This window comes from Hyla sarda, chromosome 1 (assembly GCF_029499605.1).
Source record: "Hyla sarda isolate aHylSar1 chromosome 1, aHylSar1.hap1, whole genome shotgun sequence".
NCBI lineage: Eukaryota > Metazoa > Chordata > Amphibia > Anura > Hylidae > Hyla > Hyla sarda.
In genome coordinates this window covers 423,411,539-423,426,107 of record NC_079189.1, presented here as the reverse complement: position 1 = coordinate 423,426,107, position 14,569 = coordinate 423,411,539, and positions in this window count along the sequence as shown.

Here is a 14,569-nt window from a genome sequence, read left to right as displayed (position 1 = left end):
AGGGGTCAGAAGATGACATTTTTAAACGTATAAATTTTCCTGCATGTAGTTATGATTTTTTCCAGAAGTACGACAAAATCAAACCTATATAAGTAGGGTATCATTTTAACCGTATGGACCTACAGAATAATGATAAGGTGTCATTTTTACTGAAATATGCACTGCGTAGAAACGGAAGCCCCCAAAAGTTACAAAATGGCGTTTTTTTTTCGATTTTGTCGCACAATGATTATTTTTTTCCGTTTCGCCGTGCATTTTTGGGTAAAATGACTAATGTCACTGCAAAGTAGAATTGGTGATGCAAAAAATAAGCCATAATATGGATTTTTAGGTGGAAAATTGAAAGGGTTATGATTTTTAAAAGGCTTTTCTATTATTTTACAGCTTAAAAAAATCTCAAACCATTTTAACATAATTAGTATGTTTGAAATTGCCCTGTTTTGACCACCTATAACTTTCTCATTTTTCCATATATGGGGCGATGTGAGGGCTCATTTTTTGCGGCATGATCTGTAGTTTTTATCAGTTCCACTTTTTCTTAGGTTTTACTATTTATACATTTTTTTAAATAAATTTTTCTTTTAATAAAATGTGACAAAAAACAGCAATTTTGGACTTTTTAAAAATGTTTACGTTTAGGTGGTTCACCGTATGGGATAATTAACAATATATTTTGATAGTTCAGACTTTTACGCAGGCGGCGATACCAAATATGTGTATTAATTATTTTTTTACACTTTTGGGGGGGTAAAATGGGAAAAATGGGCGTTTTACTTTTTTTATTGGGGGAGGGGATTTTTCAAATTTTTTTACTTTTTTATTTTAATTTTTTTAACTTTTTTTTTACACTTTTTATGTCCCCATTGGGGACTATTCATAGCAATCATTTGATTGCTAATACTGTTCAGTGCTATGTATAGGACCTAGCACTGATCTGTATTATCGGTGATCTTCTGCTCTGGTCTGCTCGATCTCAGACCAGAGCAGAAGACCCCGGGAGATGGCTGGAGCAAGGTGAGGGGACCTCCGGCCGCCATGCTGGATGACCAGATCCCCACGGCAGCGCTGCGGTTGATCCGATTATCCATTCAAAGTACTGCACTGCCGCAGATGCCGTGATCTGTATTGATCACGGCATCTGAGGGCTTAATAGTGGACATCCGCATGATCGCGGATGTCCGCTATTACCAGCGGGTCCCTGGCTGCTGATAGCAGCTGAAACCTGCCGCGCATGATGCGAGCCCCGCTACGGTGCTCACAACCATGGTGGCGCGTATATGTATGTCATGGTGCGTTAAATACCACGTCACCATGACGTACATTTATGTCCATTGTCGTTAATGGGTTAAGGAATGGACCAGTCCTGTCATGTATAACACACACAGTGGTTAAAAAAAATCTATACTGGTACTGAATAAATCACATTGTATAAAGACCAATACTACCAATGACACCCCCATACCAAACCGAAACAGTACTGCCACATAATGACCGCTAGCATTATCACTCAGTAGTAACTCAATAATATCTAATATTAGAGATTGTAAGCTCTAAATCATAAATGACGACTAAATCCTCTCATTTAAATTGATAATCTGTATGTAATGCTATGTGTGATTTATGTTTGTGTATCTCCCCTCAGCATTGCAAAGAGCTGTGATATATAAATAAATATTAGTATATTTATTATTAAAATAGTATACTTGTGAGATCACAATAACAAGACCATTTCTACCATACAGTGACTATTAGTGAAAAATATAATTTCTACATAGGCATTTTGCAGACAGTAAAGATGAATGCATGTGGGAACTTTAAAAGTGTAAAAAAAAATGTTTTAAATAAATGTGAATAAGCCCGCTCCCAATAAAAAATAAATAAAATAAAAATGAAATATAAAGAAATACAATAAATCAACATATTGTTGTTGCCACATGCAGAAATGTCCCCACAGGATCTCCAGTACGGAGACCCGGAAGTGCTGTGGCTCTGCATGGCTAATGCATGTGTCGTTGACTTCACGAGGTCGACAGACACACACCCTCCATTCAGTTCCATGGGACAGGCGGGGATGCACGAACGCTGCATCTCCACCCCTCCCATAGAGATACCTGGAGGGGGGCATGTCAGTGCCATGCTGCGGTTGACATGCCCCCTGCATGGGGAGAGCTGTGGAAGAGATTTCAGGGGATCCCAGCGTTCTGACCCCCCCACGATCAGACACTCCTCTCGTGTTTCCATGAAAAAGATTTTGTCTCCCTACCCCACTATTGCTGCTGTTCTATGGGCTTGGGATTTACAGATACAGTAGTTAGGGATTCCCTGTTACCATTACATTTGTGGAACCTCCAGTTGTCAAATATTCACACCTCAATTCAAGACTCTAACTGCTCCTTGAGGGTGGGGCATGGGATATGTATGCTAGCGGACATCTTAGACGTTTTGATATTAATGCCCTTTGAACAAAAAACTTCAAAATTCCACCTACCCTACTGACTTCTATAAATACCTGCAGCTGAGGCACTATGTATCTTCTTTTAAATGGTTATTTCTTTCTGGAACCCTGGCAGCACATGTACAGACATCTCTAGGGTGTACCAAGCACTGTGTACCTGACAAATCATTATACTGTAGCAGATGAGAAGCAGACCTCCATGCCTTTGTCCTTAGCTCTAGGGTCCCTCATAGTGCGGCCCACCTGGAAGCTTCCAGCATATTTTTATATAGATGGCATTTCATTCCATATTGTTTATCTAACATATATGCCAGTGCCTCAGATGTTTGCTGGAGACATCAAAACTGTTGGTTTCCTCATGCACATTTGGTGGGATTGTATACTCATTAAACCTCTGTGGCGAAAGGTATATGCAACCTTATGTAAGGTATTGGGGTTTTCTATTCCGTGGGGCACAGAAGTAGCTCTGCTCTACTTACAACTAGAAGACCTCCCTACTTCCAATGTAACCCTACTTCTGCACTTTCTGATTGAAGACGAATATTGCAGCCAAGAGGAAAAGCTCTCAGCCAGCTGATATTAACCTCTTAATCAATGCTACCCATCTTAATTATTTAATGGAACGTTCTATTGCCTTTGCTCTGAACCGAGTTTCCTTTAACTTGGGCTAGAATTCAAAGACACATAATGACTTACTAGCACGAGCGCTTATTTTCATATGTGTCTTTCTCTTGTAGCTTTTTTATCTTAGGTATTTTCTTAATAGATTTTTGGGTTTACATTACTTCTTGGGCTGTGTATCGTCTGGAGCGACAGAATTTAGTTGTGTTGGTTATACTTATGTTTATGTTTACCACCTGTCGTTATGGTGGCTGTTCAGATTCTAGATGACATTGTTTCTTTCTCCACCTTTTCGGTATCCAGCACCCATCGTTATGGTGTGGTATATAGCATACCTTCATGATCTGCCCTCTCAAGCTAACCTCTGCAACTGTTCGAGTGTGCTGCCTTCTGTTTGGCATACATGATTGTGCTATTACTGTTTGTATTGTTTGTTTGTATTATTTACTGATAACTTGCTATATCCATATACCACATGCTGTTATTATTCAAGAAAAAGTGAGTTATTGAAAAAAAAAATTATAATGAAAATGATAAAAACTAAAGATTTTGCAAAAAGAAGCCCTCATACAGTACCATATAAGGAAAAATAAGTTATGGGGGATAAGAATACAGCAATTTTAACCCCTTAAGGACCGGGGCTTTTTCCGTTTTTTCATTTTCAATTTTTCCTCCTTAACTTTAAAAAAACATAACTCTTTAAAATTTTCACCTAAAATTCTATATGATGGCTTATTTTTTGCACCACCAATTCTACTTTGTAATGACATCAGTCATCTTACTCAAAAATCTACGGCGAAACGTGAAAAAAAATCATTGTGCGACAAAATTGAAAAAAAAATATGCCATTTTGTAATTTTAGGGGCTTCCGTTTCTACGTAGTACATTTTTAGGCAAAAATGACATCTTATCTTTATTCTCTAGGTCCATACAGTTAAAATGATACCCTACTTGTATAGGTTTGATTTTGTATTACTACTGAAAAAAAATCATAACTACATGCAGGAAAATTTATATGTTTAAAATTGTCATTTTCTGAGCCCTATAACTTTTGAATTTTTACATGTTCAGGGGGCTATGTGGGCTCATTTTTTGCGCCATGATCTGAAGTTTTCGTAGGTACCATTTTTGCATTGATCGTACTTTTTGATTAATCTTTTCATTATATAAAAAGTGACCAAAAATACGCTATTTTGGACTTTGGAATTTTTTTTGCGCGAACGCTATTGAACGTGCGGTTTAAAAAGCAGTATATTTTTATGATTCGGACATTTCCCCACGTGGCGATACCACATATGTTTATTTTTATTTTTATTTACACTGTTTTTTTTTTTTTTATTCTTGAAAATGCCAGGTGATTCAAACTTTTATTAGGGGAAGGGATCATTGAAAGGGTTAGTGATTTTTTTTTAACACTTTTCTTATGCCATATTATAGCCCCTAGGGGGGGGGCTATAACATTGCATGTACTGATCTTTAACAATGATTGATGCATCTCCTTAGGAATGCATCAATCAGTGTTTTTGGCGATTGAATGCTCTCAGGCTTGAATCATTCAATCGGCGATCGGACTTCAGGAAGGAAGGTAAGAGACCTTCCTCCTGAAGTATAGCTGTTCGGGATGCCACGATTTTACCGCAGCGATCCTGAACAGCTCCCTGAGTTAACCGACACATTTTACTTTCACTTTTAGCCGCGCGGCTCAGCTTTGAGCATGCGGCTAAAGGGTTAATAGCATGCGGCGCCACGATCGGTGCCGCGCGCTACTAGCGGCGAGTCCCGGCTTCCCTATGATGCCAGGCCCGCCATGATATGATGCGGGGTTACCGTGTAACCCCGCGTTATATCACGGGAGCGGGACCAAGGGCGTAAGTTTACGCCCTTGGTCCTTAAGTGGTTAATAAGAACTAATAAAGTGTGCCCCGCAGCACTGTAAGTAGTGCCCTGGGCGGGGAGCTACACCTACTCGGTCCCTTCTCTCCGGCTGTAGTGACGCCCCCTCTGCGTAACTGACGGCCCGGGTCATCAGTCTGCTGTATAAGCAGACAAAGCAGAGCAGATTTGGCATAGCACTGATCAGTACCGCAATCTACTTGTATAGCCTTCCTCAGTGGGCCGACCATACAAGGAGATCACCAGAGCCGCACAAATCAGACAAGGAGAGCTCCGGCAGCTATTAATGGCAGACATGAGCGTGATCGCAGCCGTAACATGCCTTCTATGAAGCGAATGCAGCCCCTGCGTACCACTAAGTACCAGGGCACAAGGCATATGTGGTGTCCCGGTACCGTATTTTATACGTTACCTATGTAGAGGTCCCCATAGTCAGAGTCCCTAGGACATCGGGGTCCCTCTTTTTTAGTCTTCCCCTTGTCACCTCTAACTTAGCCACTAAATGTATAGTAGTTCTATCTGATATTTATATAGTTATAAGTATAAAAAGTGTATATATTGAATTGTCTACCTGTTTGTAGTGTAACAGGACCTGCAGGTCACGTGATCAGGTGGAAAACTCTATGGTTTTGCTTTAGGACCTTAGGAGGTCCCAGTGACGTGTTCACCCACCATGCCTTGTAACGGTGAGTGACAGCTGACTCGGACCAATCCAAAACGGCCCAGCCCATATAAGGGAGCGGCGGCCATTAATCGCTCTCTTGTGCTCTTGTTCCTGCGCTGCTGATGAGGACGGATCTGCGCAGCTATTTTCAGCAGTGACTAGGCCAAAGCCTTGCGGCAACGGCCATTCATACAAAACTGTGAGTTATCTCAATCCCTGTTAACTTCACAAGATCACCGGACGTAAACAGACCCCTAAATCCGGACGGATCTCTGCATAAATCCTAATTCTATTAAGCCTTAGATAAGTCAATGGTCCGCAGCATCTGTCAATCATTGCTGAGCTGTATAGAGACTGTATTACTAAGACTGTTGCTGTTAACCACTTAACTACGAAGGACGTAAATGTACGTCCTGGTGATGCGGTACTTAACACACCAGGACGTACATTTACGTCCTAAGCATAACCGCGGGCATCGGAGCGATGCCCGGATCATGAGCGGCAGGTCCCGGCTGTTGATCGCAGCCAGGGACCCGCCGGTAATGGCGTGATCCCGCGGATGTCCACCATTAGCCCCTCAGATGCCGTGATCAATACAGATCACGGCATCTGCTGCATCGCGGCCACATAATTGGATGACCGGATCGCCCGCATCGCTGCCGCGGCGATCCGATCATCCAGCACGGCAGCCGGAGGTCCCCTCACCTGCCTCCACTGTCTTCCGGGAGTCTTCTGCACTGATCTGCCTTCCCGCAGAGCAGAAGATGACCGATAACCTTGATCAGTGCTATGTCCTATACATAGCACTGAACAGGATTAGCAATCGAGTAATTGCTTTAAATAGTCCCCTATGGGACTAAAAAAAGTAAAAAAAAAAGTAAAAAAAATTTGAAAAACCCCCTCCCCCAATTAAAACGTAAATTGACCCATTTTCCCTATTTCACCCCCAAAAAGTGTAAAAAAATATTTTATATACATATTTGGTATCGCCATGTGCGTAAATATCTGAACTATTAAAATAAAATGTTAATGATATCGGACGGTGAACAGCGTGAACGTAAAAAAAAAAGAAAAGTCCAAAATAGCTGCTTTTTTTTATAACATTTTATTCCCCCAAAAAAATTAAGGGGTTACTATGAACTTATAAAGTGTGCCCCGCAGCACTGTAAGTAGTGCCCTGGGCGGGGAGCTACACCTACTCGGTCCCTTCTCTCCGGCTGTAGTGACGCCCCCTCTGCGTAATTGACGGCCCGGGTCATCAGTCTGCTGTATAAGCAGACAAAGCAGAGCAGATTTGGCATAGCACTGATCAGTACCGCAATCTACTTGTATAGCCTGCCTCAGTGGGCGTGAACGTAAAAAAAAAAAAAAGTCCAAAATAGCTGTTTTTTTATAACATTTTATTCCAAAAAAAAATTATAAAAAATTTATTAAAAGTTTTATATAAGCAAATATGGTATCAATAAAAAGTACAGATCATGGCGCAAAAAATGAGCCCACATACTGCCGCTTAAACGGAAAAATGAAAAAGTTATAAGTCTTCAAAATAGGGGGATCTTAAACAAACTAATTTGGTTAAAAAGTTTGTGATTTTTTTTTAAGTGCAACAGTAATAGAAAAGTATGTTATCATGGGCATCATTTTAATTGTATTGACCAAAAGAATAAAGAACACGTCACTTTTACCATAAATTGTACGGCGCGAAAACGAAACCTTCCAAAATTTGCAAAATTGTGGTTTTCTTTTTAATTTCCCCACACAAATAGTATTTTTTTTGGTTGCACCATACATTTTATGGTAAAGTGAGTGATGGCATTACAACAGACAACTGGTCGCGCAAAAAACAAGCCCTCATACTAGTCTGTGGATGAAAATATTAAAGAGTTAAAAAAATGAAAAGGTAAAAAATGAAAACGTAAAAATAAAATTTTCTGCGTCCTTAAGGCCCAAATGGGCTGCGTCCTTAAGGGGTTAATTGGATGTACCGTAAGTACTTCAGTAAAGTTTATGCATGTTCAAGTTCATCCCTATTGTGGACCTTCATTCATTTAAGCACGCACCTATTGTTTCTGGGAAGGGTGGCGATAGGCCGAAGATTTACCCAGGCGTATTAACCCACACCCTGGCGTCACGAGTGATAGGGGTTAACCCCTCATATACCGAAGCAGCACCCCCACTGTATTATATCCCCCCAAGGGCTACCACAAAGCCTTTTTGGTGTCATACGAACAAGATTCGGGTGTGTGCCTACTACAGTTGCCACTAGTGAAAGTGTACTCTCCCCAAGTGACGAACTTTATTCATGTGCTGTGAACCATGTTGTTGTGTACAGGAGCGGTATCCGTGGTGCGCCATACAAGGGGGCCACGAGAAAAGTAAGGGGGAAGGCGAAAATTTATCTGCAACTAGGATGTGTAAACTACGCAATGAATTTATGCTGCGATCCTCTGGTCCGGTCAGCACAGGCGGAGCCGAACTGCTGCCGGAAAAGCGCGTGAAGAATGCCCGCGCTGCGCCACGCCCCGCCCCTGGGTGTGGCTGCCAAGTCGCTGTATCACAGCCGAAAGGGAACTTGGAGATAGAGGAGTCGTCTCTGGAAGGACCGGAAGTCGGGGCTGCACCGACGACGTCCTTCCTGCCGGCCACCATTTTGGGGAAGCCCACTATAAAAGACACCACGCACAGCGACCTCTTTAGTCTGCACAGGGTAGCCAGAGAGTACAGACATGGCGGAGAGCCGCATTCCACATGGTGAAGATGGCAAAATGGCGCCAGAACAGCAGAAAGTTGTGGCAGTCGCAGCCCGACTTTTCCAAGAACTTGCTGACTGTCTGCAGCGGTTGTCATTAGACGAAGAGGGGGGCCTGCAATCTTCCCCCACTGCCTGATGATGATGACGATTGGCCAGAGACACCTCCAGCGGAGAGCGCAGGGACACCTGGAGGTGCATCGCCGGTGAGACTGTCCCCTCACCACATAACTTTGGGCTCGTGGGCCGAGATCCCATCGGAGGAGTCTGCAGTGAGTACCCCGCCAGAGGCGGACTTTTCTTCCTCCTCCAGCCCTGAAGCTATACCTCGATCAAATTTGCCAAGTGCACGACCGTGCTCACCAGATTTACCCCAGTGGATCTTTGGGGACGAGCCAGGACTCATCGAGTATATGCACGCGGTTCTACAACCTGTACTTGGGAAGCCACTCCCACCAATTCCAGCCACACAAAGGGAAAGGGCCCATCAAGAAGCCGAGCTGGCTAAACTGATGGAAAGATTAAAGGCCCGACACAAAGAACTGTATGCCCCTAAGCATGTGCATTTGCCTCCTAAAGAAAGAATCCGCTACCAGGAGAATACTAAATAAATGGAAGCTTTATTCATCCGCAAGTGGGACCATCCCCGAGAAGGGGAGGAGCCTTTAGAACGACGAAGAGCAACTGTGGCCAAGTTCGACAAGGTCAGAGGTTATGGGACACTTCTTGATTGCCACACTGGGCAAATCATCCTCCTAAACCGGCGAGCGGTATAGAGGCCATATCTTCATAATAAGTTCTACTCCTTGGAGGTGGGTGAAATTGTGGAGTACACCCCCGTCCAGAGCCTACGTGGAGAATGGGCTGCAGCGGTCACAAGACCATCAGCCCCAACACAGCTTCCCTTCAAATACTTTCCGTCTACGGATTGGGAATCGGATCCCTTCAACCTGAGGCTGAAATGGTCTGCTCCTGATGCCTCCACCAACGTACTCAAGGAGGAGGAGCCTCTACAACATCAATTATCTTCTGTGTACAGTAAAGTGCCAAGTCCTGCTCAAGTTCAAGAAAGTAAGCCTAAATTACGGGCACCAAAGACCGTACCTAGATCCTCTCGGAGCAATGAGAGTTTGTCTGTTCCAGAGGTACCAACGTACGTACCTAGGCCCTCTCGGAGCAATGAGAGTTTGCCTCCTGCACAGGTACCAATCTATGTACCAAGGCTCTCTTCTGACATGGGGAGTTTGCCTGCTTCCAGGGTACCGACGAAAGTGTTTTGCCCCATTCCTAATTTGGAGATGGTGCTCCAGCCCCATTTCCCCACTTACATCCCGGCCAGTATGCCTTTGGTCACTCTAAATCCTACTGTTAACCATTCTACTCTCACCAATGTGGTGTGGAAGAGTTACATTAACTCCTCGCCTGCTCCGGATGTTAGCAGATATAGAGGATCTACAAGAGGCACAAGGAGATTCAGAAGAAATGTCTTTTGAAGGACTGTAAAGTAATGTTTATTGCTTTTCTGTACTAACCACTTTTGTTTTACAGTAACAAAGTTCAAGACATGTGCCTAGCAGGACTGTGCTAAGATTGTTCCAGTTTTAAGTTCAGCAATGTATCCATCAAGCTTTGTGCCTGACCATCAGGTCAAGAGACTCCTAGCAAGTAGGATTCATAAGTTTTGTGCCCGGCTAATTGTGGTAAAGCCGTGTTTCCCTTAGACTTCTAGTGTAGGTGGACTGCAGAGCCTTACACAACCGTTTTATGTACATAACCCTATATTTAAAGGACTTTCTCGCCAAAATGTTGCACTTATCAGGTGTATGCGCCTGACAGTTGTTGGAGTGTTAATAAATGTATAGTAAAAATGTATAGGGTTCCTGTAAACAAGAAGAATAGCCTCATGTCTGTGTACATAAAAGTAAATCAAGGTTGTACAAAGAAAATTGTCCGCTATATGCACGTGTACACCAAACACAAAAAATGTAAATAACTCTTGTACACATGTACATACAAAGAAATAAAAATGCTCAAAGGTGTTTTAGTAGTTACTTAATAGGTGACACCCCGGCTCCTCCGAGGGTAGTATTGCTGCTGTCGCCAATCGCTAGCACCTTTCTCAACAAAAAACAGTAGGGTAACTTAGCTTTAAGATAGTACTTGCACACATAGTACTCTAGACTACTCACTTAAATGTACCCCCTCAATCTATTTCAGTGCATACACAAAGATAAAATATGTCTCACATTCAAACAAACACTTAGGAATTGTAGCCTATTGATATACCAATTCCTGCCACTGTTAGGTACACTCATATGTATTTTCTCTGTATTACGTGTGTGAGATGCTCTACCTGGCCAGTAGGTGCTCTTGCGAGTGTAGAATTGAACACGTATTTCTAAAGGTAACCTAGGTAGGTTATTTGGAAGTGCTCTAGGGATAAGTAGCGTGTAGCCGATCGACCCTAGCAGCCATCTTACTGTGACCTAGCGTCCGGCTACTAGTATACTGCTCGTGTACTAACAGGTAACTTATTGTTGGCAAAAAGAAAAAATGTGTGAGATTTCAAAATGTATAGTCAGCTTGAAGCTAAATGTATAGAGAGTTGTACTAATGTCTAGTTAGCCTCATAAATGTTATAGAGAGCTATAATAAATGTTTAAGGAGCTAGAAACTAAAGGTTAGATAGCTTCATCACTGTCTAGGTAGCACCAAAATGTCTAAATAGATTCCCATTGTCTAGTCAAAATACTAGTAAGAGTATCCAGAGAATGTATTTAATGTTTACTTAGGTTTTGTCAGGATGTATAGAAAAAATAATAATAATAAAAAAAAAAAATATGTATATATATATATATATATATATATATATATATATATATATATAATCCTGTTTTAGTCCTAGTTCCTCTGCCTTAGGGGACAGGCGTCGAGGTCGACTTATTTTAAGCAAGGGGGTTTGTGGTGTCCCGGTACAGTATTTTATATGTTACCTATGTAGAGGTCCCCATAGTCAGAGTCCCTAGGACGTCGGGGTCCCTCTTTTCTAGTCTTCCCCTTGTCACCTCTCACTTAGCCACTAAATGTATAGTAGTTCTATCTGATATTTATACAGTTATAAGTATAAAAAGTGAATATATTGAATTGTCTACCTGTTTGTAGCGTAACAGGACCTGCGGGTCATGTGATCAGGTGGAAAACTCTATGGTTTTGCTTTAGGACTTTAGGAGGTCCCAGTGACGTGTTCACCCACCATGCCTTGTAACGGTGAGTGACAGCTGACTCGGACCAAACCAAAACGGCCCTGCCCCTGCCCATATAAGGGAGTGGCGGCCATTAATCACTTTCATGTGCTCTTGTTCCTGCGCTGCTGATGAGGACGGATCTGCGCAGCTATTTTCCGCAGTGACTAGGCCCAAGCCTTGCGACAACGGCCATTCATACAAAACTGTGAGTTATCTCAATCCCTGTTAACTTCGCAAGATCACCGGACCTAAACAGACCCCTAAATCCGGATGGATCTCTGCATAAATCCTAATTATATTAAGCCTTGGATAAGATCCGGCAAGGACAGGAAGGGTTTTTATGTGTAGGGAGTGATTACACTTAATTGGGCCAAGCACCAATTAGTGGTGCGCTGGCCCTTTAAATTTCAGAGAGCCGCCGCGCATGCGCCCTAGAGAGCGGGGCCGCGCGCGCCGGGACAGAAGGAGGACGGGGCAGGTGAGGGGATTGGGATGCGACCCGCGGGCGCTTCCCGCCACGCGGATCGCATCCCCGCCGGTGATACTAGAGCAGCGCTCCCGGTCAGCGGGTCTGACCGGGGCGCTGCACGCAGGAGAACGCAGCGAGCACTCCGGAGGGGAGCAGGGACCCGGAGCGCTCAGCGTAACAGCAGTCCTATGTAACACCACAGATAACACAGTGATATCTCTCTGAGTACAGATTATGTAGTAGATGTGACCTGCAGTCTATATTTTTCTATTATTGTACGACTTGTACGGGAAAGGGATTTTTATCTTTATTGGGGAAGGGGCTTGTTCACATTTGTATACAATACACCCATGGCCTCCAAACTATGTACCTCCTGCTGTTGCAAACCTACAACTCCCAGCATACCTGGAGAGCCAAAGGCTTTCTGGGCATGCTGGGCAGTGTAGTCTGTAACAGCAGGAGGTACATAGTTTGGAGACCACTGTAATACAGTTACCTCATGCAGCCTGTCTCCTTACATTTCACTCCATTCAGGGACGCTATGAAGGGGGGTCTGCAGCCGGGAGGAGATCAGCAGAGGTGATGAAGAGGAGGAGGGCACAGGACTGACTGCACAGGGGCCTCCGGGCTTGATAGCCTTTGACCTCTCAGGCCTCTGTGCTCCTTCCGCCCCTCCCCCTCCCCTCTGACCTGATACAGGAAGATGTCTGGAGGTGCAGCATAGAAGTAAGGCACCTCCAGTACTGTGCAACTGCCCCAGGCCGGACTGCAGCTGCACATTGTGTGACAGGTATGTTCACCGAAATCAGGGTTCCACCCAAGCAGAAGGTGCCCCCCCCCCTTAGAAAGCTGCCCTTACCTCATCAAGGCAGCCTGCAGGAAACTTCAAATAATCTGTTGCTGCCGGTGCATGGGCTTCTAGAGAAGGCGGCTACTTCATTGATGTGTGACATCCTCCTGCGTGGCTCCCCGGTGCAGGAGGACGAACCTCGTCACTGCCGCAGGCCGCAGATAGGTTAACAGTGAAAGCGGTGCCCAGGAATCAAGGCAGCCCGCAGCAATAAAAGCAGAGTGAGCGGACAGCGGAGCAAGCGGCGGCAGTGACCTCTGCTGTGCGGCGGCAGGGCGCATAGGTGGGGTCTTAGTAAAAGAAAAAGTCTTGATTTTTTCTGCCCCCCCCCCCCCCCCATCGGCTGCGGAGTCCTTGTGCCCTCAAGCGGACACTTGGTTTGCCTAATGGCATAACCGGCCTTGGTTAAAATGCTAGTGCCATATTGGAATAATGTGTATATAATTGTAAATCTAAGCAGTTAACCAACACTAGATATACACTAGATATACAATACAACAAATCATTACAACTTTCTACATAAATTCTGCAGATAAAGTTCTTTATAAACCAGCAATCTATTTACAAACATTCTAGAGATTGTCCTATTCTTTAAAACTATGCAAAATGTAACCTTATCCTGAGCATTTCTATACGAAAAGCTGGTCTTGAATTTTTTATTTTGCTAGACCTAAGAAAAGTTTTATAATCTCAGCTAATGAAAGTCACACTGTCATTCTCATGAAAATAACCCCGTAAACCATAGCAATAGCCATTATATCAGTCCTGAAGGCAACTTTAACTTAAGAACACCTGGACTCAGCACCATTTTGCATAATGAAAATTCAGCAGGCGTTTATCCCTTATGTTGAATTTGCCAGGAAAGTCAAAGCATGCTGTACATGCAGGTCATTGTCTTTATGATGTACTATAGAAAATAACCTTAGTTAACATTATGATAGCTTACTTTATACAGCTATTTGCTTTTACAGCCACCATCTGGTTGCTGTTGATCTTTTTTTATTTGTCGTTGACTCGCTTCGCCCTGTTCGCTTGTATTATTATATAGATTAGAACAAACATTTTCCCTGCATTATAAAGTAAGTACAAACAGTAATGTAAGGTCCTTGTTATCAAAAATAGTCCAGCACAAAAACTGGCCTATATGTCCACAAGTAACAATGAGCTGTCCATTTTCTATATCAATTTATGAAGAACTGGTTGCATATACAGTATGATAAAGATGTTCTTGAAATTTTTTTTATAAATGAGGCCTACTATACTACAGCCGCCTCCCACCCCGCTCCCCCGCCTGTAACACCGCTATGCTGGCTGGATATGAATAAAAAGACCTGACTGGTGAGTGCGGCCTTTGTCTTCCTTTGCTCTTGCGAATTTACAAATCTGTTTAACTTTCTGGATAACCTCTTTAAATAATGAAATAAAAAATTTTAATAATCATATGTGAAATAAAAAATAAAAATAATCATATTGTCCGACATGCGGGAAAATAAAAAAGTTATAGGGGTCAAAAGATGACAATTTTAAACATACTAATTTTGGTGCATGTAGTTATAATTTTTTTAAGTAGTAAAATAAAGTAAAATAAAACCTACATAAATTGCATATCCTTGTGACCGTATG